General features: G+C 32.1%; 2 protein-coding genes across 5 annotated transcripts in view; both read right to left on the minus strand.

The window, feature by feature from the left end:
• LOC136978969 (valacyclovir hydrolase) overlaps positions 1-27,607 on the minus strand; it is a 243,425-nt gene that overhangs the window by 215,779 nt on the left and 39 nt on the right. The gene's annotated exons all lie outside the window — the stretch shown is intronic.
• LOC136978963 (protein O-mannosyl-transferase Tmtc3-like) overlaps positions 1-27,607 on the minus strand; it is a 76,457-nt gene that overhangs the window by 29,631 nt on the left and 19,219 nt on the right. The window lies entirely within an intron of this gene.

The raw sequence follows: 27,607 nt of genomic DNA on the forward strand, positions 1-27,607 counted from the left end.
GACATCGATTTACTTGTTACAGAATAATCTCCACTTTAACAATTTTCATAATTTATTTGCTTTATAAGTGAATTTACTTTTGACAACTTTATAAGATTATTATATTTATTATTTTATAAATAAAACAATTATTAAATTTAGTCAATTTTTATCTCGTTCAAGATGAATTAAATCAGTTAAAATATCCAGGGATGAAGTATAAATTGGTTCTTAACGTATATAATGCTTTAAAGATTTTATATTGTATTTGAGTATTAATGAATAAATAAAAAATAATAATAATAATTAAATATTAAAATTATTTATTTTAAAATACGTTTTAAAATTTAATTTAAATGTTTTAAATTTTAAATTATATGATAAATAATTTTTATTTATTTATTTATTTATCATATAATTTATATTATTTTAGTTACAATTAGAATAATACAAAAAACTTAAATTAATAAAATATTTTCATATAATTGTATTAATTAATAAAATATACATTGTTATTCGAGTTACAACAATATTTTAATTAAAATTTATATAATTTTATTTAAATTAGATTTATGTCAATAATGAAAAATTTCTAAATTAGCTTCTTATTTTGTTATTTTAAGTAAAGAATTTTAAATAAAAAATTTAATTAAAATAAAATATGTTTAAGGATATATTTATTTTCCTATTGCACTGCCGCCACGTACTTTGCTTCGTTAGTTATATGCAAAAACTTCAAATTACAGACAATTAAATGTTTAATTTTCTATCAGAAAATATAAAACGACATTTAAGGAATAAGAATGAATTAAAAATCTATATTTATTTATTTATATTAAATCGATAATTGCACGTTTGTTTAGTTTAGTAAGAAAATTGAAAAGATTTTTCTGATAAAAAGATGTTTATTGGATTTTTATGTATACATTTAAATCACAATAAGATGTATTAATTCTGTTTAAAATGTAAGAATAGCGACAAAGAATACGTGTTGATAAGTCCATAGATATGTTAAGTATAATAAAACGTAAGGATAAAAAGAAGGATGAAGAGAAGAAGAGATAAATGTATCCAATAAAGAGCTGAGAGCAAGAAGAATGTATATGATGCGAATTCAGTTTAGCTTAAAGAATATTTTTAAGAATAAAAGGAAGAAAGACATTTGATGAAAACACGAACCTGAGCATTGATTACAATAAAAGGTATGAAAAATAGTAGAGTTAGAAACAAAAGGAAATTTTAAGAGGAAGAGAAGGAGAAGAAGAAGAAGAAATATTATCTTGCCTCGCTTATACCTAAGAAAATTTTAAAATATATCCTCGAATAGACATACAACCAATTCATCTTTATCAAATAATATATATGCAAAGGAATTTTCCTTACTCTAAATTGAATTTCTGCTTTGTGATTATAATAAATACAAAATCCCAAATGAGAATATATCGCGAATAATGAATAAAATTGAGAACAAATAAATTGCCTGAGTAAATTGCAAATAAATGAATGTAAACTAATTAAAAATCTCTAACTAAAAATATCTCTTTTCGGTAAGAAATAAAAGTCATTAGTTTTAAGGAACGAAATAGCGAATTCATTTTATATCGCGAAGATTTAAACTCTTATCTCGATAAAGATATAGGTAAATCCTGGTTTGATTTATTTGCGACTATTAAATCCGAGCCGATGTTAGATAAAGAAATTTAAAACAGATCGGAGTCGAGATACAAATGATCATTAATATGTAGATAATGTGTCCCTTTAGAAGGTGTTCACTTACGGCGGTGCGCTACATTAACGCAGATTGGACGGAATGATTGATAATCGAGTTGATATTGTTCACATATGCGGAATTTGACAGCAATGCCTCCGCTTATTGTTACTTGCAAGAAGAAATTCCTCAGGTGATGTAGGCTGCCGTCGACATTTGCGTGCTTTATGCCGATAAATATATCTCACGGGATATCCATTCTTCTTACGAGGATCGAGTAGCAGTTTTTCACCATTTGTCAAAAAGTTTCCGGTGAATCAATGACAAGCTAGTTGGAACAAGTTAAGAAGAAAATTTTTTTTTGTCCTTTCTTTCATTGAGCTACAAGAAATCGGATCGGCTAATTCTATCGGTTGGATCACTTCACTCGATTTGACCTCGGATTGCAGATAAACGTGTCAGAAGGGGTAGCACGAACAATGAAAAATGATGACGATCAAACAATAGATCATTGAATGTGGGAAGAAATCTGACAGTTTCTTGTCTCCTCACCTTTTCCAATTTACCGCATTCGATTTACGAACAATGTCGGCTTGATTGCGTTTTTACTCCGTACGTTCTATTTACTAAAACCATTCCTCTCAATTTGATATTCATCGCGACAAAATAAAGCATTTTTTTAAGTGAAAGGTGCTTTAAGTTAACGTAAATACTTAATATAAAATTATTTTGAAGGGGGAACAATTTTCGAGTGGAGAAAATATGAATATTCGCAGACTATTTAAAATATTAAATAAGGGAATAATTTTCAAATTTTTGTGCACTTGACTTGTAATTTTATCGTTTCTTTATTTCATTGGTTTGTCAATGACACGAAAGCAGTTCTCTGCCTTCATGCGTCACGGAAGGTATAAGGTGGGAAGACTTTTATATTATTTATTTAACAATTCTGGATGAAGCACGAAATTGCGTTCGATTGCCGAAAGGTGCTGAAAATGTTAAGGAACAAATAGAAAGCATTTTTATATAGTAAATTTTGCCATTACGGTAAGTATAGCTACTTTATTGGAGAATTCAGTAATTCAATATACATAATAAAGACCTTCAATAAAATATAAATCGACTGGAGCAAATACCTTATAAATGAGCAAAAATTTTCTGTTAACCTTCCAGATGAAATTTCTCTTCAATTGCCATTTCCTTCTTTTATTTTCTTTTCATTCATTTTGACTCAGTTAAACTTTCTTTATGAAAGCTTCTCTCTCTTCATATCTCATTATCGAGTTATTTTATTCTTAAAACGCGGGTTATACCGAAAATGTAAATTCCGTCTCATTAATTATCTCACAAATTAGATTTTGGTTGATGTCAACAATTGTTTCCCTGGCGAATATTTTTTTTCAAAGGAAATTGCTACCAACTAGGAAATGCTAATCGAGTCATTTTCTAGTAATTAAGAGTTATTATCATTATTACTCCCCCCAGTTGCAAACACTTTTCTACAAATCTATATTATAAACAAACAAACTCGTTTCAATTCTTGATCAAAAACAAACCTGGTCACAAATTACATTATCTTAATTCATCTTTAAAATTATATCGTTCTCTTGATATTATACATTTTTATAAGCAAAATTATGTTCCAGATAAACGAATAAGTTAATGCGGAAGGAAAAAAAACTTCAAAATATTCAGTTTGGTTTTAATTCTAAAACGTTGTGGAAATCCCGAAGGAAATGCTCCGTATCTCATTTCTCGAAGCAATCAATGCAAGTAAATCAAAGAAGGAGAATGTCTGGAGCCATACTGTTTCAACTAAGTCTCAAGGATTTAAGCAGATTGGATACGAAAGTAAAGCTTGTTCGATTGGGTCAGGCTGCAACTTCTTGCATCAGTATGGATACAACGTGGTGCTGGCAGCTTATCCGATAGCCTGATATAGACCAGAAGCCTGACATGGTGCGGAGAGAAAGTCATACCAGAAATTAGTAGCTCTGCATGGGACATCAGCTAGTTTGAGTTAGTGAATTGCGGTTAGTTCGTGACTACACATGCTGAAATGAGAAAACTGGACAACTGGACACATTTCATTGGTGAATGACCGATAACTGCACTAATTTGTAACTTGAGAACGTTCCAGCTGGTGCTTTATTGCATTTAATCGTTAGAATATGCATTACGAATGCGTTTCATTGTATCAATCCAAAAATTATCATTCGTCTACCATTTAATACAGGCAAAGAGCATTGCCATATCACAAAAATGTTCGATAGAATTATTATTACATCGTTTCTGGAAGAGAGACTCGTGTATCCATGCAGCTTTTATTGTAGAAAATAATAACAATTCAGTATCCGTCTATCGATTATCTATAATGTTCTACAGAGAGTTATAACATATAAAATTACCGTTTTTTGGAGAACCGATGTTATTTCATACTAATGTTTTATTTTTCTGTTGATAGACTTTATCATAATTCCTTTCTGGAGAGAAACCAATAGCACAATCACTGTAACATTAAGATTTTTATCATCTTAGAATTAATAAACAGTTGAAAACTAATTAAATGCGACGTGTCTAATATGGAATCAGTCCTTATTATCAGAAAGGCTCTTTCAAGCAACGAGAGAGAATGGTAGAGGGTTGAACATAATGCAATAGTTTCATTAGTACACGTCAGAGTCGGTTAATGTCTGTCCATTGCGAAATTAATTTGATTTTCCTAGATGGTATGTAATATATAACGTCGATGCTAAATACATTTAATACGGCCATAAATGTACTTCAGCCTTAACGGCCACGTTTTAACAAGTTTATCTCTACGTTAGCCTGCTTATGTGTACCTAGAACCATAGTTTGCCAATTTGGAAGCTTATCTGTGATTCGAAAATGGACTAACAAATATGTCAAATTTTATTAGATTATGGAAAGAATAAAGTAATTTGCATATAGGCCAAGATTAGATAGAATTAAACCGAAATTGTATTAGGGAGGAGGCTAATTTTCCTCCTCGCTAATACGGAATTCTATGGTTTAGATAGTATGCAGCAAGAAGGGAAATGTTTTGCCTGTTACATTTGTAACTCGACGGGGTGCCGTTGTTGGCCATGCCATTCCGAGTCGATTCCACTGGTTGCAGATATCTTATGGATGCCAACTAACATGCTTCTATGAAAGTCAACAGAGCAGAAACCCTTTCATCCGAACGCTCTTAAATAGAACAAATGTTTCTTTTATATTACCAATTCACTACCGTGCATTGTTTCTGAATTATTTTACTTTTTTAAAAATAGTCTAGAGGATACTTTTGTCTTCGAAGAAATTAATTTAGTTTACAAATAAATGGAAAGAATTCAGGTCATATTCTTTTGTTTTTTCAGTCTTTATTTTATAATAGCGGTAAATATTAATTATTTCCGAATCATCAAGATTTATAATAATTTATTTTATTCTATTTTATAATATATAAAACTCAAAATATGTAAATATGTTTGTAAGCCTATGTTAATTAAGTAATAGGTTCTACATCGTTCAATTTAACCGCATCAAATTTGAATTCGCATGAATATTCTTCGACACCCTAGAAAAAATACTGTGGGGGTCCTCACCCCAGGCACCACCAAAGACCACCCCCTCTTAACTTAAAGCCCGAGCAATTTTTTGTGTTTTGCAGTTCCATTATTATAAATGCTCGGGTCAATAAATGTCCTTTTTTACTAAGACCATTGTTTTTATCACCCTCTCTCAACCCAAGCTCATCAATCCCCACCTCTCAAAACTGCGAGCAACGCCGGGCACACACAGCTAGTTAAATATATTTTTGAATAAACACAGTTTGTATTTTCTTTCAATTCAAAATAACTAAGAAACTTATAAACATTCTAATGAATATAAGAAAAAAAACCACAAAATTTATCAAAATATCACAGAAGGAATCAGATTTCCAACTATAAAGTTCAGCAACATAATTACTGCAACATTGTTTGATATCAAACATTTTATACCGTCATATAATTGTGAGTTAATGGTAAAGATTTGGCAAAACCACAAGACAACAATGGAGAAATTTGGCATTCCGTCGATCATTTCGCTGCATAACCCGTGCTCTTCGGTGTTGAACTGGAGGCATATTTTCATAGCACAATACATAAAATTTACAGATTTAATCATTGAGGTGTTCCATGCCTGAAAATAGCTATGCATGCAGTATTTAACTAACGGAACTTCTTGTTAGCCGCTTTCTTCGACGATTTATCTGAACTTGGAAGTATTTTTTTTTTCTTTTTTTTTTCTTCTACTTTTCAGTAACCTTAATTGCGAGTCAGTCTGTTTTTCTCTTCTTCTTTAATGTGTATGGCTAAAGTTCTTAGAGAAAGTAGAAAAAAAAGCTATCTTGTTACGTTTTATAATTGGTGCTTTAACTTTATTGGTATTCCTCATTTTGTTGAAAGTATAATTTTTATAAGGCATTTCCCATTTCCGTTATATTATTAGTTAGAAATTTTAATAGAAATCATTAAATACAAAAATAGAATAAATTATTAAATAAAAAAAATAAATAAGTAGATTGATAAATTACGGTATTTAATGAATATTTATAAATGTTTTGTCTAAAATAAACAAGAAAAATGCTTTATTACACGAGGTTGAATTATCGCCGGATGAATTTTAAAACGTTTAAAAAGAAATTTGGTTGATGAAATATTTGGGAAAAGCTTCATTTTCACCGAAAAACTTTCATTTATACATTTTCTGGAAATGAATAGTATTAAAATTCAGCAGATCGTTTGCGGCAATTCCCAGGGCGTAAATGAAAAAAAAAATTTCTTACGAAAGGAGTCATCAAACATACTGGCGTAGGCTATATAGGAGGGATAAATGCAAGAAGCGTTGTGTCATCTCGGTACTTAAAGAGCGCTATATTTACTTCTAAGTATTCATGCTGTTCCGCCCATATTTGCGTCGTGTGTAATATCCGCTATTCCTACACACATTATTTAAATAGGAAATAATGACGATGGAGAAATCTTCCACCGGCATCTGAGACTGGATCGTCAGAGAGGATGGCACCACCCTTTTCCACCCAAAACTCTAACGTTTATGTAAATGTTCAATTAATTGACAGTCAGTTTGACTATAAATTTTATCAAAAGTGAATAAATGACGTCTTTTAATAATGGCAATAAAGAACGTTACTCTATCTAAACAAAAAAATGATGATTTTCTAATTTACTTTTATTATGAGCAGTTTATGGCAATAATTTTCTAATTACTGAAAATAAAACTGCTTGAAGTAAAATTTATATCCTTGTTTCTTTTAATATTGTTACTTACTTAATAAAATATTAATAATTAAAATTAAATATTGATAACGCTAATTAACGAAGAATTTTTCTCTGTTTTTATAGGCTCTCTTGCCTTTTTTTTAAATTAATAATCAATTAAAAAAGAATAATGGTGTAGTATTATTAACTATAAATGCTGTGTTTATATCACATTTATAAAGGAAAGACTTTATTAGAATATAATAATAAAGTTAAATATTCTATAAATTTACTTGTAATATTGTTTCCATAAAAATATATTTTTAATTTAATTTATTATAATTAAAAAAATGAATCTATGAAGGTTTTTAAACCGATCTTTTACCATAAAGATTTATAATCTAATTGACTAAGTAAATATTTTCCACTTTCCTGTAATTATCAAAAAAATAATACAAAAATCATTCTGTAAACAACATTAAAGTAAGTTAAACAACATTAAATTCTGTACATTTTTAAATAATTAAAAACAATAGATATTTGTAATAATTACACGAAAAAAATCGACACAACAAATATAACTTAAAGACGTTTTACTTCTGTAATGAATTGTGTATAAGGAAAGAGGGGGAAAAAATTATTTAACATTCAAATCCATTTGCGAAAATTTCGTATAGGTCGTCTAGTAATTCAATAATTAAACAAGAAATTTTAGCTACAAAAAGCATTGTATTCGTGCTACATCGAGAAGAAAAAAAAATGTTACGAAGCACTTTAGAGAAGATAAAATTGCTTACATGGCTAAACTCAATTTTTATTTTACTCTCTCTTCATTTGAAACAAGAAATTCAATTTTCGCACAATAAATGGAATTTATGTTACATAATATATATATATATATATAAATTGTATACAACCATAATATTTTTCTCTATTCCGATTTTGTAGTATTGCATTTTCACTTAGGACGTTTTCGCATTTCAATAATGTCTCATTACGCACCAAAGAGATTGCATGGACTGTTTGATAAAGGAAGGAAAAAAAAAAAACTCTTTGATTGATCTTCCATTATCTCTAAGAGAATTTTCCGGAGTACACATGTAGGCATTCTTGCATTGACGTCACGAAACGGTTTTACGAGAGAAAATATTAGTGGTATTAGCTAATGCAACATTCTTGCTTCCAGATTGCATCCTAAGTTTATCGAACGTGCTGTCATAGAAAGTAGAGAGGGATGAAAACTGGTTCTATTTTCCTTCAGTTGCTATGGTGACGCCTATAAGATTGACTAGTGGAAATAACTCGCTTTTTCTCTCTTTCTGCTCAGACTTGAAAGTGGCTACACACATCTCTTCCGTTTTTCGTTTATCTTTTCAGGTATTGGCGGTGGCATTATAAGCTTCTCTAGAAAGCTCCTTCATTTCCGAACTTTATCATTCTCCATTCTATTTACAAATAATTATATAATTAAATTAACAGATCCATTTTTAAATTAAGAGATTAAAATGTCAATTCAGGCAATCTCTTTCTTTTTTTTTATTTTTGAAGTCGAATGCAAATTCAATTCATAACATATTCTTCACACACAAACACACACAAAAAAAAATTACTTTTGTCCTTTCAACATAAACTATAAGTAACGATATTGGAATTTTTAACGTGTTAATAAGACCGATAACGCAGAACGGGGCGATTAAAAGGATTGTTGAATTATAATTAATTCAATAAAATTGGGTTGCTTTTAAATTTAACAGGAAATGTTAGAGTATTTTGCAGGGCGCGAGTGGCGGAAACACTTTTAATTGTTGAACATTCGCAGGCTGAAATGTTCTTGGCGACTTCTAATTAAATTCTTGTTCAGTACTCTGGTATTTGATGGCGAAACAGGAATTTCGTAAGTTTTGTGTACAGTTTTCGCAAATTAGGTTAACGTTGCGCTATCTTCTCCGTGTTGTATCCTTATTGAAAATGCGAAAAATGGGTCAGATCTTCCATTAGCGTTCTTCCTACACTTCACAATATGTTCGAAATGACTAGCAATTATCTCTTTTAATGTAATAAGTGAATTGCGACTTTCTTAATGTCCTTACAAATTTCAGATTGTTCACAAACGGAAATCCCTTTGGACACGAGAATCGATAGGATTTTCTATTCTTTTCAGCCGGATCTAAGGAGATGTCTGGATTAATTAAATGAAACGAATCGTTTCCGATTTGACGGTTATTTACAGTTAAACAGGTCAGTTTTTAAACTAGTTTTTTTAATCGTTATACTAATTAAAATATTCTTCCTCTTTTTAATCCGTAGAAAAACAATTAAAATAAATTTTAATTAAAATAAAGAATTTAAAACATTTATTTATTTATTTCAGTAATTAAAAAAATTTCTTCAAACGTCTTGTTTATTTTATCTTTATTTCATTTGTTGTTTAAGCTGAGAAGAGATCTGAAAAGAATCGTCTCGTTCTTTCCCACTTATTAACAAAAGCGAGAAGAATAAACAAACAGCAAATTGCTTTGATAGAAGATAAAGATTGCAGAAAAGAATTGCAATAATTGAAGTTTCGAATCGGTCCCAAAATCCCACTAAACTGCGCAATTCCCCATAAAATCCTCCCATAGCCCACTTTTGTCGTTGGATAGAGGCGATAAACCTGTCGACGTTTCGATAGCAACTGAAAGAAAAGTCATACTTCTATTCCCCCAAGCCGTGTTTCTTCAATTCATATTGTTGTTGTTCGGGAGTTTAAAGGGAAATTTTTATATTGGCGCCAAACAACTAAAGCATCTCTGAAGTAGAAGCTCACTTAAGGAAACGAGAAAAAATTTATGCTCTTCAAACAATCTCGATGAACGTCAAGCCCTAAAGGTACTAGTTTCTTCGCGTTGTTTTTAATCTTTCTTCCCGGCTGTTGTAATTCGATAATTTTCGAAATTCGACTCTAGTAAATTGACATTTATTAAAGAATTTCCAATTCCTGATACATTTTATTGTTTATCTCATTCATAATTTATACGTTTCCACGAGATCTTCAAACCTCTGAAGCCAATTTGTTGCCATCGACCACATCGAGTCCTTCCTAATTGTACGCAAAAACATATAACCTAAAGCATCAAATACAAGTTTAAGTATTTAGAAATAATTATTTTTAGGTTTACTTGTTAATAATTTTTAAAAATTTGAATTGAATCTTCCCAGATACCTTTAAGGAAATTTGGTCAGCTTTAAAAAATTGGCATATTCGAGCGAGTGTATTTTATTTTAGCCGTTTTGTAAGAGAAAAAGCTGTAATATCTTCTAACTGTGTAAAGATTATCAGAACCGTCGACCCTTCGATAAACGTTAATCAGCAGCGCCAATAAATGTCGGAGTGATTAAGGGAGGCAGAGGAAAGATGGCGAAGACGTGATACAAAAAATGTGCAATTTAAAATAGCAAGAAGACATTACTGAAACATTCTCAAAAGAAATAAAACTTATTCTCAATGGATAGTTTCAATCCTGCTTTAGAATAGTGGAAACACATTAACGGTTATATCGAACATTGATGAATAATTTGCTAACTTTTTAAATAAAGAAATGTTACCATCAACTTTAACATTTTTATGCAAAATTAAATGAGCTCTTAACTCGGAACTTAAACAGCAAATTATGTATTTATGAAATATTTGGAAATGACTTTCGGCACATGATTTTCCTCAACGGTTCTCTAGTCAACGAAGAAAAACAAGTACAGAAATGAGTTTCAACGTCTTTTGCAGCTGTCTCTCTCCTGGATGTTCCCATTGATCACTATTACGGTTAAAAAGAAAAAAATAAATAAATTATTACAACTACGACGCGACCAGCACTTAAAAATCATTTTCTTCCGCATAATTTTTGATTTAGATTAAAATCTTTTCATTAAAAGCTGGGATAAAGGATGATTAATGGAAAAATGATGACATAACCAGAGTTACATAAAGAATTGGCACCGAACCATCGATTGCGTTTATACATTCGATGTTTTGACGATAATAGGACGGGAATTTTGTATTTTTATGCTTTGTTGAATTGAATTACATCCGTGCACCCACGATTAATTATTAATTACGACTCAAATATTTAATCTCGTATTATAAACTAATAAAATTTTGAAATAGATTCTGTTGTTGAAATTTAATTAATTAAATGTTTAATTTAATTAATGCATATTTTATAAGAGATTTTGTCGACGAATTTATAAATTACTTTCTTTTAAACGTTTGGCCACGCTGAACAATTGATCAGTACATTGTAATATGTATATAATCTTTTGCTCACGTTGTGAAGCAGCAATATGGGAATTATAACATCTGCAACGTTTGTTTGTATTCGTCTATAAGATTTTTTCTTCTTTTCCCTGACTTCCTCTTTTCCAGATTTTCGGTTACGTTTTCAAATGTTTATCGAAGCGAAAAATAGCAATGTTTTTCTATCTTTCACCTCCAGGCCTATGATGTGGCAGCTCGCCTGCAACACATGCAATGGCTAGAAGATGACGTAATATCATGCAAGTGCCAATGGCAAATTTGAGTATAGAGAATTTTCATCCATTTCGCACACTTATCGATTAGAGAATTAGCGATAAATTACAATTTAAAAAAATTAAAGGGGGTGAATTTTTTAAATTAGAAAAAAATACATTTTACTAAAGAAGTTTGTTATTAGAAAAATCTTAATCGCTTCATGATCATTAAATATGAGAATTTAAAAAGAGATATACTATTTGTCCAATATTAGAAAGCAGCACCGATACTGCCATGCCATCATTACTTCATCGATCTAACATTACAGGAGAAGCGAAAGCTCTTTACTGACGGCGTTGTAAGTAGAAGCAGACTTAGTAGACAAGAAGCCGTCAGTAGAATCTTGTTAAAGAGATTCCTGAGCAGCATTCAGTCAATACGAATGCCATCAAACCAACCAACTATACTGTACGATATTACTACGTCTTGGAAATTTACTCATGTGCCGCCAATCATTCTCCATCCATAAGAAGAACTCGGTTTGAAAGTCACTGTTCCTTAAGCAGATTTTTGACTCGGTATTCCCTAAATTATGCCTAATTTATTTACAATGTAATAAAAAACAGGTTTTTATGTATTCCGGATCATTCTCCGCCGTAAAGAATCGAAAACTAAATTTCACTGTAACGAGAAAGAAGTTTTAAAAACCAAGTTTTCCAGCATCTAGCATAGAAATTTCAAAAAAGTATTTTCGAGTAACTACTTTGAAAGGATGTCAAAAATGTCTCTTCGTATTTATATCGTTTTACTGGCTTTTTCTCAGGAGAACACAATACAGACATCGCAGAGGACCATCTGAAATATGAAGAGGGCTGGTATAGGTCGTTCACTTCTTCTTACAGAGATGTACAGTACTCTTCACAACACACCAATTCAAGACTTCTGGTCAAGAAGGATATTACTCTACAATCAAAAGAGAAATATTCTTATCGGGCTCGTTTTTCAATTCCGCTCTGATAACGCGAGTCGAAGCTGGCCAATGGGAATCCTTGCTGCATTCTGTCCATCTCTTCTTGAAGAAGATAGATCGGTTATTGTCGTCTAGGGCTAACCTCTCACAACTCGGGGGAAAAACCCAATTCCTTCATTGGTCTGTTTACCTCCTCTAAAGTAGTTGAACACATTAATCACTCTGTTGATATCGGAAAAAGAGATACTATTGTTGAAAGGATATCTCTTGCTCTAAACTTTGTCACTTTATTTCTGTTCCTAATGGAATGCCTTTGGAAAAAGAAATAGCTTTTTAATCTATTCAATTACATAATACTTCATTTATTTCCTTTATCCTCCGCCATTCTCATATAAATTATTTAAATTTCGAACAAAGCCATGCATCCGTTTCATTTTTATTAAATCGATTTTGTTACATTTTGTTTAAGCAATTTTGTGAGGTTAGATAATCTTTTGATAAATTAATTATGAGTCATTATGTTTTAATTAAAAAGAAAATCTGTCAGAGTTTTAAACGAATTTCACAGATATCTGTGCTTACTCTTTTTTTTTAACTAATTTTTTAAATGTAAGGCTTTCAGTGGAAACAACCCTCCAGTCAAGAAACCAGAGAAACATTGCTAAAAACTGATATTGATCTTTGAAATTCTCTCACACGATCTATGCCCATCACTCATTCCATTTCCGTCGAGTTTTCACTGAAAATGCCTTTCCTTAAAGCTCTAGGAAACTGTATATCACCGCGACAACTTACTGAGGTAGGCAAAAATCTAAATACAAACGGCTAGCAGACAAACAATTGGAGTGTGCACGAATCTTGTCACGGTGTTGTTTCGTGATAGTTTTCTCCTACTTTCATGATATCTCTCATTAACTTAGCGTTGTTTCCATCACGCTACTCACATCCAACTAATTTCGCATCTCAAGATACCTTGACTATCACGCGTATAAGCCGCAACGCAATATTATAGGCGTCCTTGTAACGTTAGAGTGACGCCCTTTTACTCTCCGTCGATAATTAGATAGCTAACTTTTTGCGTGTTTTTCTGACATTTTCCTAACTGTCAAGAAATGGAATTGGCTGAAGATTCAAAACGCGGTCAATGATCGATCTGGATCGATACGAGTTATTCGACGTCATCTGTATTTTATGCCATCTTGAGGACAGAAAGATTAAGACATCGATCTGAATCGAATGATGCGCTCGTCCACATCTAGTGTCATTTAGAGATTATAGTTAAACTCATTCTTTCCGCACTAGATCTTTAAGATAGGCTTTCGTATAATAAATGCTATATCGACGAATGCTGAAAACCTAGAAGGAAATGAGGCATGTCTTCTCCAAGAAATGACGTCGTTCGTGATAAATAAGGTCACACATATCACTTCCAACGGAATACCGCAGTGGACATTAAAATAATTTACCTTGACTATTCCTAATGCACTCATTATAGCCATTACAGAATTGCTTATTCCTAATGCTCTCGTTAATATATTTATTATTATCTCACCTAAACACGGTTGATAAGGACAGTCGATTTCAATAAATATAAATTAATATAAACTTTCGAGATACGAAAAATCTTTCGTTTAAATTGGAGGAAAAAACGTGATTTTTTTTAACGAAATGCGAGATAAGATATATTTTGAGTCGATACATAACATAGAAAGTTTTTTTTTTAGTAATAGTCTTATTTTAAATGGAACTTTCTATACGAGATAATGGCCAGCAAACATCTTTCGATGTAAATAAAATCGCATAAGACAACAAAGCACCATTAACCAGAATGGTTTACATTATTTTATTCTCTTAGGAATGGTGATGGCCTTTGAATGGTGACTATGCACGCCTTTCGCTGCTAAAAAAGATTTTCGGGAATATTTTCAGTAGAAAAAAGGACAAATTGTTTCTAGAAATTTTTAAAGGATATATTTGAAATAATCCCTGACAGACGTAGCAGATTCAAAATTGCGCGTTTTCTGTCTGTTATCTTAGGTTTCTATGTTTTGTAGTCGTAGGAAAAATATATAAAAGATTGTTAGAAGGCCCAATGGATAGAAACAACGTCGTCATTACAAGAGTAAGCTAGGCCTGAGTGGCAGAAAAATTCCACTTACTTGGCTACTTACAAAGCGAATGGTAGCAAAAAAGCAAAAAATAAAAAAAATCCTCTACTTTGAGAAATGAGGACAAAACCAGAACTGGAAACGATTGTACTTTTTTTTTTATTTTTACTTCTTTTATTTCCGTAGGATCTCTCATTGAAGTTGTCCAGTAAATTTTATTGAATGTATTAAAAAAATTCCGATCCCTCTACCAAAATAGAAAAAAAATTTGCGCCGTTACGAAAATATCAATTCAAAAATAATATCCAACAAAGGAAAGAAATAGATTTAAAAAGAGAAAGAAAACATGTTTTACTAAACACAAAGGTTGAAATTAATAATGAGGAATATTTCCACTAATGGGAGGTACGTCAGGTAAATCAACACATTGTCAAATACATGCACATTATTGAAAAATCTCTTTTGGAAATCAATATCAATCTTTTCTTCTTAAAAGGAGCATTTGGTAAAGATATTAATGTGGCTTTTACATTTGCTGTTTAAACTCAGCTGACTCTGACTTCTTTTCTCAATTATCATCTTTCAATTGTAATCGCTTATACATCTGCAACTGACGCCTTAAAAAAATAATCGAAAATCTAAACGAAATTAGTCGGATACATTCTGAAAGAGAATAGTTTGATTAATAACATAATCAAATTTATTGATGATCCTAAAATAATTTCCTGACTTTTTTAATATTTTTTCTTAAATAATCCTTATTTTTAAAAAAAGAAGCCAAATAACGTTTCGTAATGTAACCTTTATTAAGTTTTATTGTGACCCTCGTCAGAACAGAGCCATTGCTTACAGCCTATGGACACACTCGTTACAGAAAAGGAGGATGAAACCGGTTGAATGATGAATCTGTGGAGAAGAGTAATTAATTCACGATTAATTTATTTCTTTTTTTCGATAAGGTTTTAAGATTAATTTAAAATGATTAACATTGATAAATATATTGTGGTCGGTTTAATAATTTGAAAATGTCATGTCTTCTTCGACAATTGATACTGTGTATGATCGAACCGACCAATATGGAAGTCGTTAGACTGTCCATGACACTAGGAGTAAGTGATCGAATTCTGAGTATGACATACCAGACTCACGTAATGCTTGGTGCTCCAGTTATTGGATGGTGCTAAGCCTAACAGGAAGTAAAGTTTACCCAACCGAGACAGAATGTAATAACTCCCTCCCGAGACAACTTACCTAATCCTATTACATGTGCCGGAAGTGGGGTGTAATTACGTCACGTGATTGGCAGTCGTCATCTTCTGTCTGTTGGCACGTGACCAAACTCAGTCCTTTAATCTGTGGGATATTCGCTTAGTAAACGTTCCGAGTTAAGCAAGAGTTATATTAGGTGAATTTTTATGCCCTCAAAATAAAGAATATAATTTGTATTTATTTTAATTATTACACTCGAAGTGTGTCGTAAATTAAAGCAAGAATTAAAAGAAAAACATAAGAAAATAAAAAATGTATTTAGTATCGACCGAGGAAGTAGTATAGTACCAAGAGACTCGATTCAGTATTTACCAGTTTATTTTTGCCGCTTGGATAACTAATTTTTTTCACTTTCTTTGTTATAAAGAAAGGGGGGGGAAAGAAGTCATTTCTTTTTTAACGGTGTCGTTGGGAAAAGCAGAGTACGGTCAATCAACTCAAAGTCAATCAGAAATCTAATTCTGTTGAAGAATCGCTTACGGAATTATAGAAAAGCTTCGACATGGATCGAGAAAAAAACGAGTGAAAAGGGGAAGAATGGTAGTAACTAGTGACGTCAGAGGACTGACAACTGTGACTGATTGGCCGATCTCGGCAAACAGCTTCTTCCTCTATCGCGAAAGTAATGAGAGAATAGGAATTGAATGTCGGTCTAGATTGAGCCCGAAATGACCAATTCTTCCTGCAATAACATTGTGTGAAAGAGTTTTTAATAATCTTAATTCTTATAAAAGCTTTCTCGATGTACTTTATTTTTATATTACAGAATGCGTCTCCAAATCTTTTAAAAGATAAATCGCTCGTCCCGAAAAAAATAACACACAATTATATAAATGAGGGCAACGAAAACAATTGCCGAATCACTTTAACCGAAAATGCAATTACACATTAAATTTACGAAATAGGCATCGATTTTTATGATAATATTGACATCTTCTTTTGAAATATTCTATTTTTAAAGTTTAAGAAACGTTAGTTCATACCAATGATAACAAGTTCGTGTAAGAAAAGAAAATTTAACGCTTTATCAGAATGCAGTCGACAAAGGAGACAAAATGCATCCTTACAGACCACATACACTATGTATGTTTGCTACATAAATGTGTATGATATAAGAGCGGATCTACATTCTATCCCGTGACACAGAGAATGGAGGAAATGCCCACAAAACGGGAAGTGTAAATCTCGAGAGACGCGAAATAGATACTGAAGAGCCCAGAAATGCTAGGAAATTGTATACAAGAAAAGAAAGAAAAAAACCACATCAGAAAAGATATCGGATATGCGCTTTATAGAGATACCTCACTTACATTTTCTTGAATATAGTGAACCAGCAAATTGAAACTAAAAGAGTTTTTAAAATCTGAGACACATTTTCAATGAAATATGAATTCGCACAGAAGAATAGGATTATAGATGCTAAGAGGAACTGTGTTTTTTAACATTCAAAGGCAATTACAAAATGGCGGCGTAGAAAAAAAAACATGTCATTTACAAGTCAAACTTTAGGATTTTCTTCGAATGTACATTTATTATTCGGAATATAAAATATGTTGACGTTTAAAATAACGTATTCAATGATGATAATAATTTTAAATTGATTAAATCGATGCAAATAACATTTGTGCATTACAATATTTGCATTGATTTTTATCTTACGTTCACCGGATAATAATAATAATAATTAGGATTCCTTCAGTGCACAATAAATAAATCAAACTTGGATTGATAACGCTATTATAGCATAAAGAAAATATTGACATTAGGAAAGCGCTAAGTATCGTAACTTGCGTGTGCAAATATTTGCATACAATTATAATTAACCGAACGATTCAGTCCGATAATAACGAGGTTTCCTCGGCTGGAGTTTTTCTACTCGGGATTTTCTGATGTAGTCAAAATGATCAGGGCGAAGAAAGCGAAGCTTTTGGTATGATGTCCAATTTCGAGTGCAGATATTCGAGAGAACATCTAAACCCGACGTCTGCCGGTTTTATTTCCTTTTATGGCTAGAAACAACCAGCTAAACCTCCAGACCTTATACTCCGTAAAGAAGTCCTATCAAACAATGCTTATCTGTTAAAGTTGACCAACGGATGTTCTTTATTACTCAATTCTGAAGCAACTATCTTTTGCTGGTAATACAAATGTCAAGTCTTTTCTGCCTCGCTATCAGTAAGCATGATAACAGAAGAGACTGTAAGCAGCAGTTGCTAGAGGAGAATACCCTCGGGTAGGAATCTCGTTGTAATCTGTCACACAGAAATCTTTTTTAAAGTTCTTTTGCCTTCCTTTCTGTTTTCCTATTAAATCCTGTGACCAGAAACTTAATTGATTTCGGTAAATTAAAGTTTTATTTATTTATTTTTTCTTTCCGAGAAGCGCATTATTCCCTATTCATTAAACTTTTATCGTGTAAATAATAAGAGGGGTAAGAGCCAAAGTTATTTCGTATGTATCTCGCTCAAGTTCATTAAACAAATCTTATCTTTAGAAAAATCCTATCAATTGGACGTTATCTCCAAGTCACACACGGATTTACAGGAGTTGGACGGAATTTCCGGAAAGGATTGCTCTGTCTTGTGTTTTCACACTTTTTCAGTTAGGAAGATCTATAGACTTATTCCCTTATCTTTCATTTATCTAAACTTCTACTTAACTAATCTAAACAAAATAACAATGCTATAAATGCTAACGTTAGATAATTAATACCGGACACTGTTTCAAAAACACTTTACAAAGGCTACGTTATTTCTGTAACAGATAATATATTATGATAATTTATAACTTTCAATTAAAACCCGAGAGACTACTCCGACAAAAAATTCGAGTAAAACATATTGGATAAATGCCGAGTTTCCGACTGTGGAAAAAATAAAAATCTATTATAATGTAAAATCCCTTAGGCAAATTCGAAAGAGCGCCTACTTTTCTCTCTGGTGATTTTCACAATTATTTATTTAAGCAGCGTCTAATTTTATGATACAAATGATTTTATCCGAGATATTGCGACTAATTTGCTTATAAAAGTTGAAACGAGCCGCATTATTTTAATGGAACGGCTAAAAGGGGGGTACCCAAGAGTATTATTACCTTCTTTGTCGACCGTATCATTAAAAACAAAATCAAAACAGAAATCAAAATCGTTTCGGTTTATTTTTAAATTAAAAACAATCAAATCGGCTAATATGTTTTGTGTTCATTATTTTCTCACGATTACGGGTTCAATTTCATACACCTGCACCAATGCAACCACAAATCATGCGGCGAAGTAAATCAGGTATGTAATGCATAATGCAATTGGGCAATGGTCCCTGAAAATGAGGATTTGGCGTCTAATCATTTTTATGTCGTCCGATAGACGACAGGAAGCGCCGATTAGAGGGCATCTCGGTAAATGGTGGCCACTTGTAGTCCGACCGCAGCACCCGGGTGCGTGCAATCCACGCAATCATCCATCAACTGGTAGTCAGCGTGTCTGGTGCGGGGGTCACATGCAACAGGAGAACCTCTAGAGACGTTCACTATACTTATTAAGCTTTCCTCCCTCCTCCCTTTCCCATTGTATTTTTCATTAATTATACGCAGTGTTTCCATTATTTTAATATCGAAAGGTGACTCATCCCTTAGATTATCTACAAATGGAAAAAAAGTGAATAAATGGTTCTTTGTTATAGGTTATTACACGCTTATATAAATATTATTTTATTAAAAATTGTAAGAATTGAAAAGAAAAAATAATATTCGGTTGGATGTTATGACTAGTGTTCATACAGCGTTAAAACACGATTAACACAAATTACAAGTAACTTATGGTGTGTACCTACCGAGCCGCCATCGAAACGGATTTAAACATACATAAAAATAAAAAAAGGCAAAAGAGTTATAACGCGAAACAATGATTTTCTTCGCAGGAAATGAGGAAACGAAATATAGAAATTAATCTCGAGTGGAGGAAGATTGTCATATGAACAACCGCTATTATATGAGTCATGCGGGTGCAGACATGAAAAATTGACTCTTGGGAGGGGTGCCGAAGGGGAAAGGCGTGCGTGACCCTAGTGGATCTAGCGTGGTAACAAGTACGTTATGCATTGATAGTGTCAGTTGTATAAAATCGTTGTCATCTAAAAAGTCATACATTATCGATAAATAATTCAAGTTAAATTATATCGTATTTAAAAAAAAAACATTTCCCGGAAACATTTATTATAAAGTATGTAAAAAATAATAATTTTTAAAAGCTTATTTATAAAGTAGTTCTATAATAATCGATGAAAATCTCGTGTGATAATCTAGAGAAATTTAGTATGGTCGCCAACGGATAATATGGTGAATGGTGCATTGGACTTGCAGGTAACTTGATTCTGTGTCGGTTTATAGCTAACAGGGACCTGGACAACATGAGTCTGGATCTATAAATAAGTCATGAATAAAGGTTTGGGATATATTGTTCTCTTCCTGCTTGTCTTTCAAAGGATTTCGGAGAGGAGAGCCAGCGGCAGGAGTGGAATCTTGGAATTTTGAAAACTTCTCCGCATTTTTGAATTAAATAAGTCATTGAATTTTAAATATTCTCGTCTCGGAATCGAGACCTTATTAATATTTTAATCTTACTAAAATATTCTTTACACACAGAGAAGTTTCAATCATCCTAAAGGGCGCGAACGGTCCCTTCCACCAAATAATTGAAGACGTAGTTCACAAAATTGAATAAATTATAATGTTTATTAAAGCCCACATTCATCATCACTTAATATTTGCTAAAGCTAAAATCTCTAATATACTTGAGTAAATTTTCAAGACAAATATAGTATACTATAATTTATTCGGGTAAACATTACTGTTAAATGATCCTTGGAAAAGGTGGGTGATCACGATTTTGCTTTAATAATACTCGATTGTCAAATTTCGGGGAGATTTATAATATTTTTGATTAATTCGGCTGGTTTGTCTTTCCGAATATTTATAGAAACATTAGAAGAAACAAACTATTGCCAAGCCAGAATGCTTTAATAATATTGATTATACCCAAACATAAATTATTAAATGTCTTATATATATACGTTATTCAAACCTCTACCATGTGCCTAAAATCGATATTTGAGAGTCGACCGAGTTCAAGTCATCTATTTGTCTTTCTGTGATTAAAATAGCATCTATTGACTTAAAAGTAGCCTATACATTCGAACGGTAAATATCTTTTATTCTTTAAGAAAGAAGAAAAACTGCAAAGGCTGCATTTATCAGAAAGCAACTGAAACCTTTGAAAATAAAATATTTTTGGCTAGTAAAATCTTTATTTAATCGATTCGAATTCTACAGTGCATATTTATAACTAATTTTCCTCTAATTTTACTTTATAATCTATCGAAAAAAATAAAATAAAAATATCTAAAGCATATCCGAGTTTCGGTTATAGACTTATTTTACGTTTTGTTGCTACTGATGCCGAAACTTATTTTAAAACCTGCAACATTCAATATGCCAATAGAATTGAACACAGTTACTGAATAGATTTACAGGGTATTGACTAGATCTATAAAATACGAGCGAAAGTCAATAAGATTTCTGTCATAGAACGTATCTATTCATTTGATGCTCAAACTATCTTCTTTCTCTCGCCCATAAATTTCAGGCCAAGGAGTTATCTTGCTATTTTAAATTAGAATTTCGTTGAGTTATATGATGATCTATATAGATTATAGTTTAATATCATTCGAAGTATATCAACAGAGAAAAATATACTCGAATTTATTGAATGATATTCGTTATTACTGTTTATTTTTCAGAGCCATCTTAAAAAAAAACGAAAGAAAATAGAGATTAAAGTAAGTTCTCATAAGTTTCTAGATAAATCAGAATTTTTGAAGTGTATTTTGCTTTATGAGATAGACTGGAAATCAGATGATGCGAATAAATAAGTAAATTCTACCAGTATAACGTATAAAAATATTGATAAGATGTCAAATAATATCAAAGAATGATAAGATATGCTTTACTTTGTGTTGCTGTTTATCTAGTCCTATCTCTAACATGAAGCTGATTAAAAAGAAAACTACACATTATTCACTTTTTGTTTTTATCTTTTTTTTCCCCATTGAAACCATTTGTTTGGTTAATTTAAAAATTTTATAATTTTAGGTTTATTATATATAAATATAATTTATATTTACATTATATTATATATTAAACTATATGCTACTGTAAAGCCTATTTTATAAAATAGCTTATGTGTAAATTTTTACATGTTTTTCTTTATTTGGTAATTTAATTTATATTTATGCTAAAATGTATTATTTAAAATAAATAAAATGTAATTTAATTTAAAATATTTTTAGTCATATTTAATAAAATCCTGTATTAAAATTATAAAAAAGTAAAGTTAAAAAATGGTAATCTCGCTCTTAATTTTTTCAATTAAAAAAAATAATCAGACAATAATAATAGAAGTTTTTAAGTGAAGAAAAAAAATATAATCCGAGTGATTAAGTTCTTTCAGAAAATATCGAATTAATGAAATTAATTTTTCAAAGTTTTGAGAGGATCAAAAGGATGAGTAAGTTTGGCTGTGGAGGACACTTTTTAAGGCACTCGAAAAAAGGCGATCGAGATCTAGTTTGTATTCCGAACACTTTGCACAATATTGTAAACATCTGAAGTGGTAGCCATAGAAAAAAAAATCAACTTCTGCGCATAAACAGGTCTATCGACGTCGACCAAATATTCTCTGTTATTACGGGTGAATGTGAAAAGACTGCAGCTTTAACCCGCACAGAAGTGTTCAAGGAAGAAAAGTTCAATCAGTTCTCCTCAACTGTAGCATCATGTGCCTGGAATGGAAGATGAGCTGAGATCCTATGGGGCGCTTTTTTTCTTGCCTCTTTATGCTCTTTCTTGCGGAGTAGAAAATTGACATTCTCTGGAGGCGCGAGAACCAAGAGAATTTTAAATCCTTCACATCGATTCTTATCCCAATATCTACTTAGACTAAAACCCCGCCAATGAGAGCAATTGCACCACACCTCTACTAGCATCGTATTATGTGGCACGCGGACCCGCCCTGTTTGGGTCCTTAGGGAATAAGAGAACGGTTCCAAAGCCACCCATTGTTTTTAAAGTGGGTACAATAATATTTCCTTGCCATTTATTGTTAGAACTAGCTCCTACAAGAATACGCCATTTGTTTAATTAATGATCCTCCCAGTTTATTTTACAAGAAAGCATTAATTGATGTTCCCGTGAGTAAAATTTTATTTTGGCTCCTCGTAATATATACGCTCTCCTTTATTACCTCGTACGCTATATATAAATGTATAAACCGGTATATAGACACAAAAGTCTGTATGAAGCGAGACCGGGGTGCAAAATAGTTAATCTTTCCCGAGATTATATAATTCTAATCACGGATGATGTCGTTATTACCGGAAACATCCGTAATTAGAACATGTAGGTAGCGATGAAGTTTTCTCTTTGGTTTTCCAATCACGTTTAGCCTGTAATAGAAGTGAAAATTCCTAAATATCTACTCAATGGTTTCCCTCGTGCATTCCGAAGGGTGTGACAAGTCCTCTTAAAACCTCAAATTAAAAATTGCAAGTACATGAAACAATTTCGAGCTGTGACTTGAAAAATAAATGAAGTGTTAGAGCGTATCATAGCTCCATTGGGCAATAAATGAAGTATCGCCAGGTGAAGCACGATACACGAGAATATTTTGTAAGACTTTACATAATTAAGAGTGATGTCGATTAAATCATTTTGATGATTTTTATCTAATTAAAGACGTTCATTTGCTAAATCTAGAAACTCCGAAATATTTAAGCTCTATATTAAACGGGATTAAAATAATGTCTTCTATAAATAATATATTAATTTTTCAAATTATTTATTTCTGTAGCGTACAAATTTACTTAAAGTGGGCGTCTACGTGAAAAGTTTTTTCCCTCATTATAGAGTGAGCATATATTAAATCAATAAACCATTCAGTTTAATCAGAAATTAACTCGCTATTTTTATAATTCCTCTCCTAGTTTATAACATTAAAATGAAATAATAAATTAGGCGTATTAACTAAGATATGTGTTTACATTATGGCTAAATGATAGAGTAATAAAATCTCAGCTAAACCAATAAACTATAAGCATGCGAATATCATCAACATTACAGAATATGGAGCTCACGTAGATAATACATATTGTACATTATTCAGCGTTACCGTCTCTTTTGAAAAAATCTTAAGCGCTGTAAGAAGGAAGAAGAGAGAAAGCATTAAAATGACTAATTCTAGCTAATAAGGAAACAAATGCACGGAAATCATTAAATGGTAAGCTTGTTAAGAAGCAGAGCACATCTAACCGAAAACTCGAACAGAATGTAAGAAGAGTATTCGTCACCGTAGCACCAGCTTGTCCATACGGAGATGTTGCTGAATGCAGAGCCAAGCATTCATTCGATCACAAGTGACAGTGATAGATTTCTCACACAACCATTTCTACTTTTCCTTCCGTCTGTTGTTCGCCAGTTTTGGTCCGACTTGTGTATTTCACCCACCTCCCCTTCACCGTATCGATTGGAACAAGGTGACGTCACGGAGACTGTCAACTCTTTGATCGCTCGAGTAATTTCTTTATTGCGTCATTTGTGACGCAATCGAAGTTCCCGTTCCTTCTGAACGTATCAATAAATTATCGATAGTATTTCATACGATCCGAAGTTAATTATTTGTTTTTTAATCCGAGACGTTTCTTTGCGGCACGCAATTTATCTGGAAAACATTACTAATAAATGAACGAAGACAGTTACTATAAGAGGTACGAAGCAGTCTCATTTGATTAAACCACGAGTTACGACGGTAATAATTAACAACAATTTGCATTTCACTTCAATTAATTTAAACAAACCATTCCCTGGCGTATTTATAAATTAAGAAAAAAACAACTAGTAACACAATGCCGCGATAAAGCGTGCTCTGAAATGTGCAAATGACACATAAATAGAACATAACGACACTTGACATTAATAACTGTGATGTCCTGTCCTGTTAAACACCTCGTAAACACGTCACAAAGGAAGCTAGTGTGACGTCAGTGGAAATGAGTTCGATTCGCTGGCGATAGTTTGTGCTATGGACGAATCAATCACTTTTGATCGAGCAATCAATTCGTCGCCTGCCACATCATTATAACCATTCCTCTCTACGAGTTCAAACAGGTTGTTCGCCCCTTCTAGCACTTTTGTCTATTGATTCTTAAAGATGCCATACTCTCGAGATTAGTTCCTCCAGTGTTTTCTTCTTCATCATAACTTATTCTTCTGTCAAACGTAGCATTCGATTCTGTTAGAAAAACATTAATCTCACATTTTCAGACATCTTTACTTTCCCATCTTAATCATTTCCGGGAAATTCCGCAAAGAGATATATATTTTAAATAAAATTTAATTGGTAGATAAATTAAATCCATCACTTTTGACTGACAATTGCAAGAATGTATATCTTCTTCTTCGACGTAAATTCCCATTTCAATAACTACTTGAAATATTCATTCACCCATTTCGAAGACTAGTCTATTGTTCATGTCCAGAATACATTTCTTCAGATTACGTTCTACTTTGCACAATATCACACGATGTTCAAAGAGTATGAAATGCACAAGAACCGTATCATGAATAATGGAGGCATTCGTCGCATACAGAAGTATTGACTCAAAGTAAAAATGAAATTTTAAACTAGTCAGTTCCTTTTTTTTTCTTACTTTGATAAAACCAAGAAAAATTTTGCAATCGTTCTAGTTACAGCAAGGGTTATAAAAAGATTCCGTGATCTATGCTACCCAACTGTTTCTCATATAATTTAGTATTATAGGAAGAATTTTCGTCAAGAGCACAATAACTGAGGTGTAAGCAAATATCATTACCTCCGTTGGAATTCTGCCAGATTTGTAAAAATTACTTTGTTTCCGAAGAACATTCGACTTAAGTTTCATTTTTTACATCTTACACGTTGGATGTTTTAACGATAAAACCAATGGAATTTTTACAGCGTTTTCTTATAACTCGACGAAGAAACAAATCACAAATTTTAAGTGTTGGATAGTAGTTTAAACTGTCATCTATAAAATATATGATTTATTTCTTTAACCACATCAAGCGAAATTCTTTAAATTTTTTTCCACATTTCATGGGTGTTTAAAAGTAAAACCGATGAAAAAAATGTATAAAAGAATTGACAAGAAACTATTTCAAGTAGGCGAAGTTGCTAGAGCCAAAATGCTAGTGCCCATTGCTTCCAGCAAATTGAAGATTTAAAACCAATAGTAATTCGGTTTTTTGATACGATAATAAAATTTAAAATCAAATTGTTTCGTTCCAATTATTCTATTTATACAGAGGATATTAAAATAACAAACTTGACGTTTTTAATAATAAGTTAGCAATATTGACAGAAATCATAAAGTTGTCATTGTTTGAAAGCCACGCCCGACATAATCAGTTAGCAAAATTGTAGAGAGGTGAGACCAAATTATTTCAATATCTAACATTTCGTTAATGAGGTCAAACCGGTAGTGTGTAGCACCCGTATATAGACCGTTAAGATTCCAATTGAACTACCTATCGAATGTCATTATAAAGATCTTAATCAGCTCTTCCAAGCTAAATGAATCCTTCTAGGGTGTCTATCGATTCAAGGTATTCAATTAGATGATTTTGCATCTTAAATTCAATTTATTATTTCTTAAATAAGTGCAACTTAATAGAATCGTAAAGCTGTTTTCGAGAATTTATCAGAATAATTCCTAAAGAGGGATGGAGAAGCATTGCTATCGTGTCCGTTCGGAAGCTTGGAGAGGCTCGATTTCACCATTTCTCAAACGAACACTGACGTATATACACTTGTCTCGAAATCGTTTCACACCAGATGCCAAGGCTGTCACGACATAGCTAAAAGCTTCTCTATCTCCCACACAGCACCTGGTCTACATTAATCATTGAGAAGGACAATGGTGGTGACCTGCAGACTGCTTCCATGCAGCAACCTGGCGCAGCTGACGTATCTGTCATAAACTCTAAACTCCGAGAAGAGTTTTGTGTTCATTCAGACGTGTTGCATCGAATGAGAGAGACCGTTAAACTCCACTTTGTATAGTCGTGGTTATAAATCCGGCTCGTATTTATTGCGAACGCACAGAGAGCGAAAGAGGGGTGGAGGAGTCGTTCTCCTCTTTCTATCGATCAAGTCTTTGCACGGACGTAAGCCACACGCATTTCTTGTCTCTGTGCAAACAGCTGACGGTAATCTGCGTGCAATCTGCCGCCAGCGTGATTTAGCTAAGTTGGATTAAAAACTTGGAACTTATACTGTAATTAGTCTTTATCGATTGTTGATATGTGCAGTGGCCATCGTTGCTCGACTTAATTTTTATCAGAATCCTCTTATTGCCCTTCTCGTGATTAGTTGTAATAAAATAAAAGAATTTCATTAATTTCGATAATATCATCTAAGCTTTGTCAAAAGTTTCGATTGTCTCCTTAAAAAAATCGCTCGGTTGTTTACTGTTCAGTAAATAATAACTTTTAGGTGGGTTTAACGTGACAACCAAAACAAATTGCTCGGGAACAAACTTAAACACGGATAAATAATTGGATATCTTCCAGTTATCTCGTTGTTTAGGGTATAGTTCCCACAAAGATAAAAATTAGCTATAGAATACAAAAAGAAAAACAACCAACAAAATAAATCTTCAGCTAAAAAATTGAAAATATAACTAATTACAGTAACAAAATATCTCGAGATATATTTCTTTCATACTTTAAAAACTTCTG

Source organism: Centruroides vittatus, unplaced genomic scaffold (genome assembly GCF_030686945.1).
Source record: "Centruroides vittatus isolate TY-2023 unplaced genomic scaffold, ASM3068694v2 contig_564, whole genome shotgun sequence".
NCBI classification, from domain to species: domain Eukaryota; kingdom Metazoa; phylum Arthropoda; class Arachnida; order Scorpiones; family Buthidae; genus Centruroides; species Centruroides vittatus.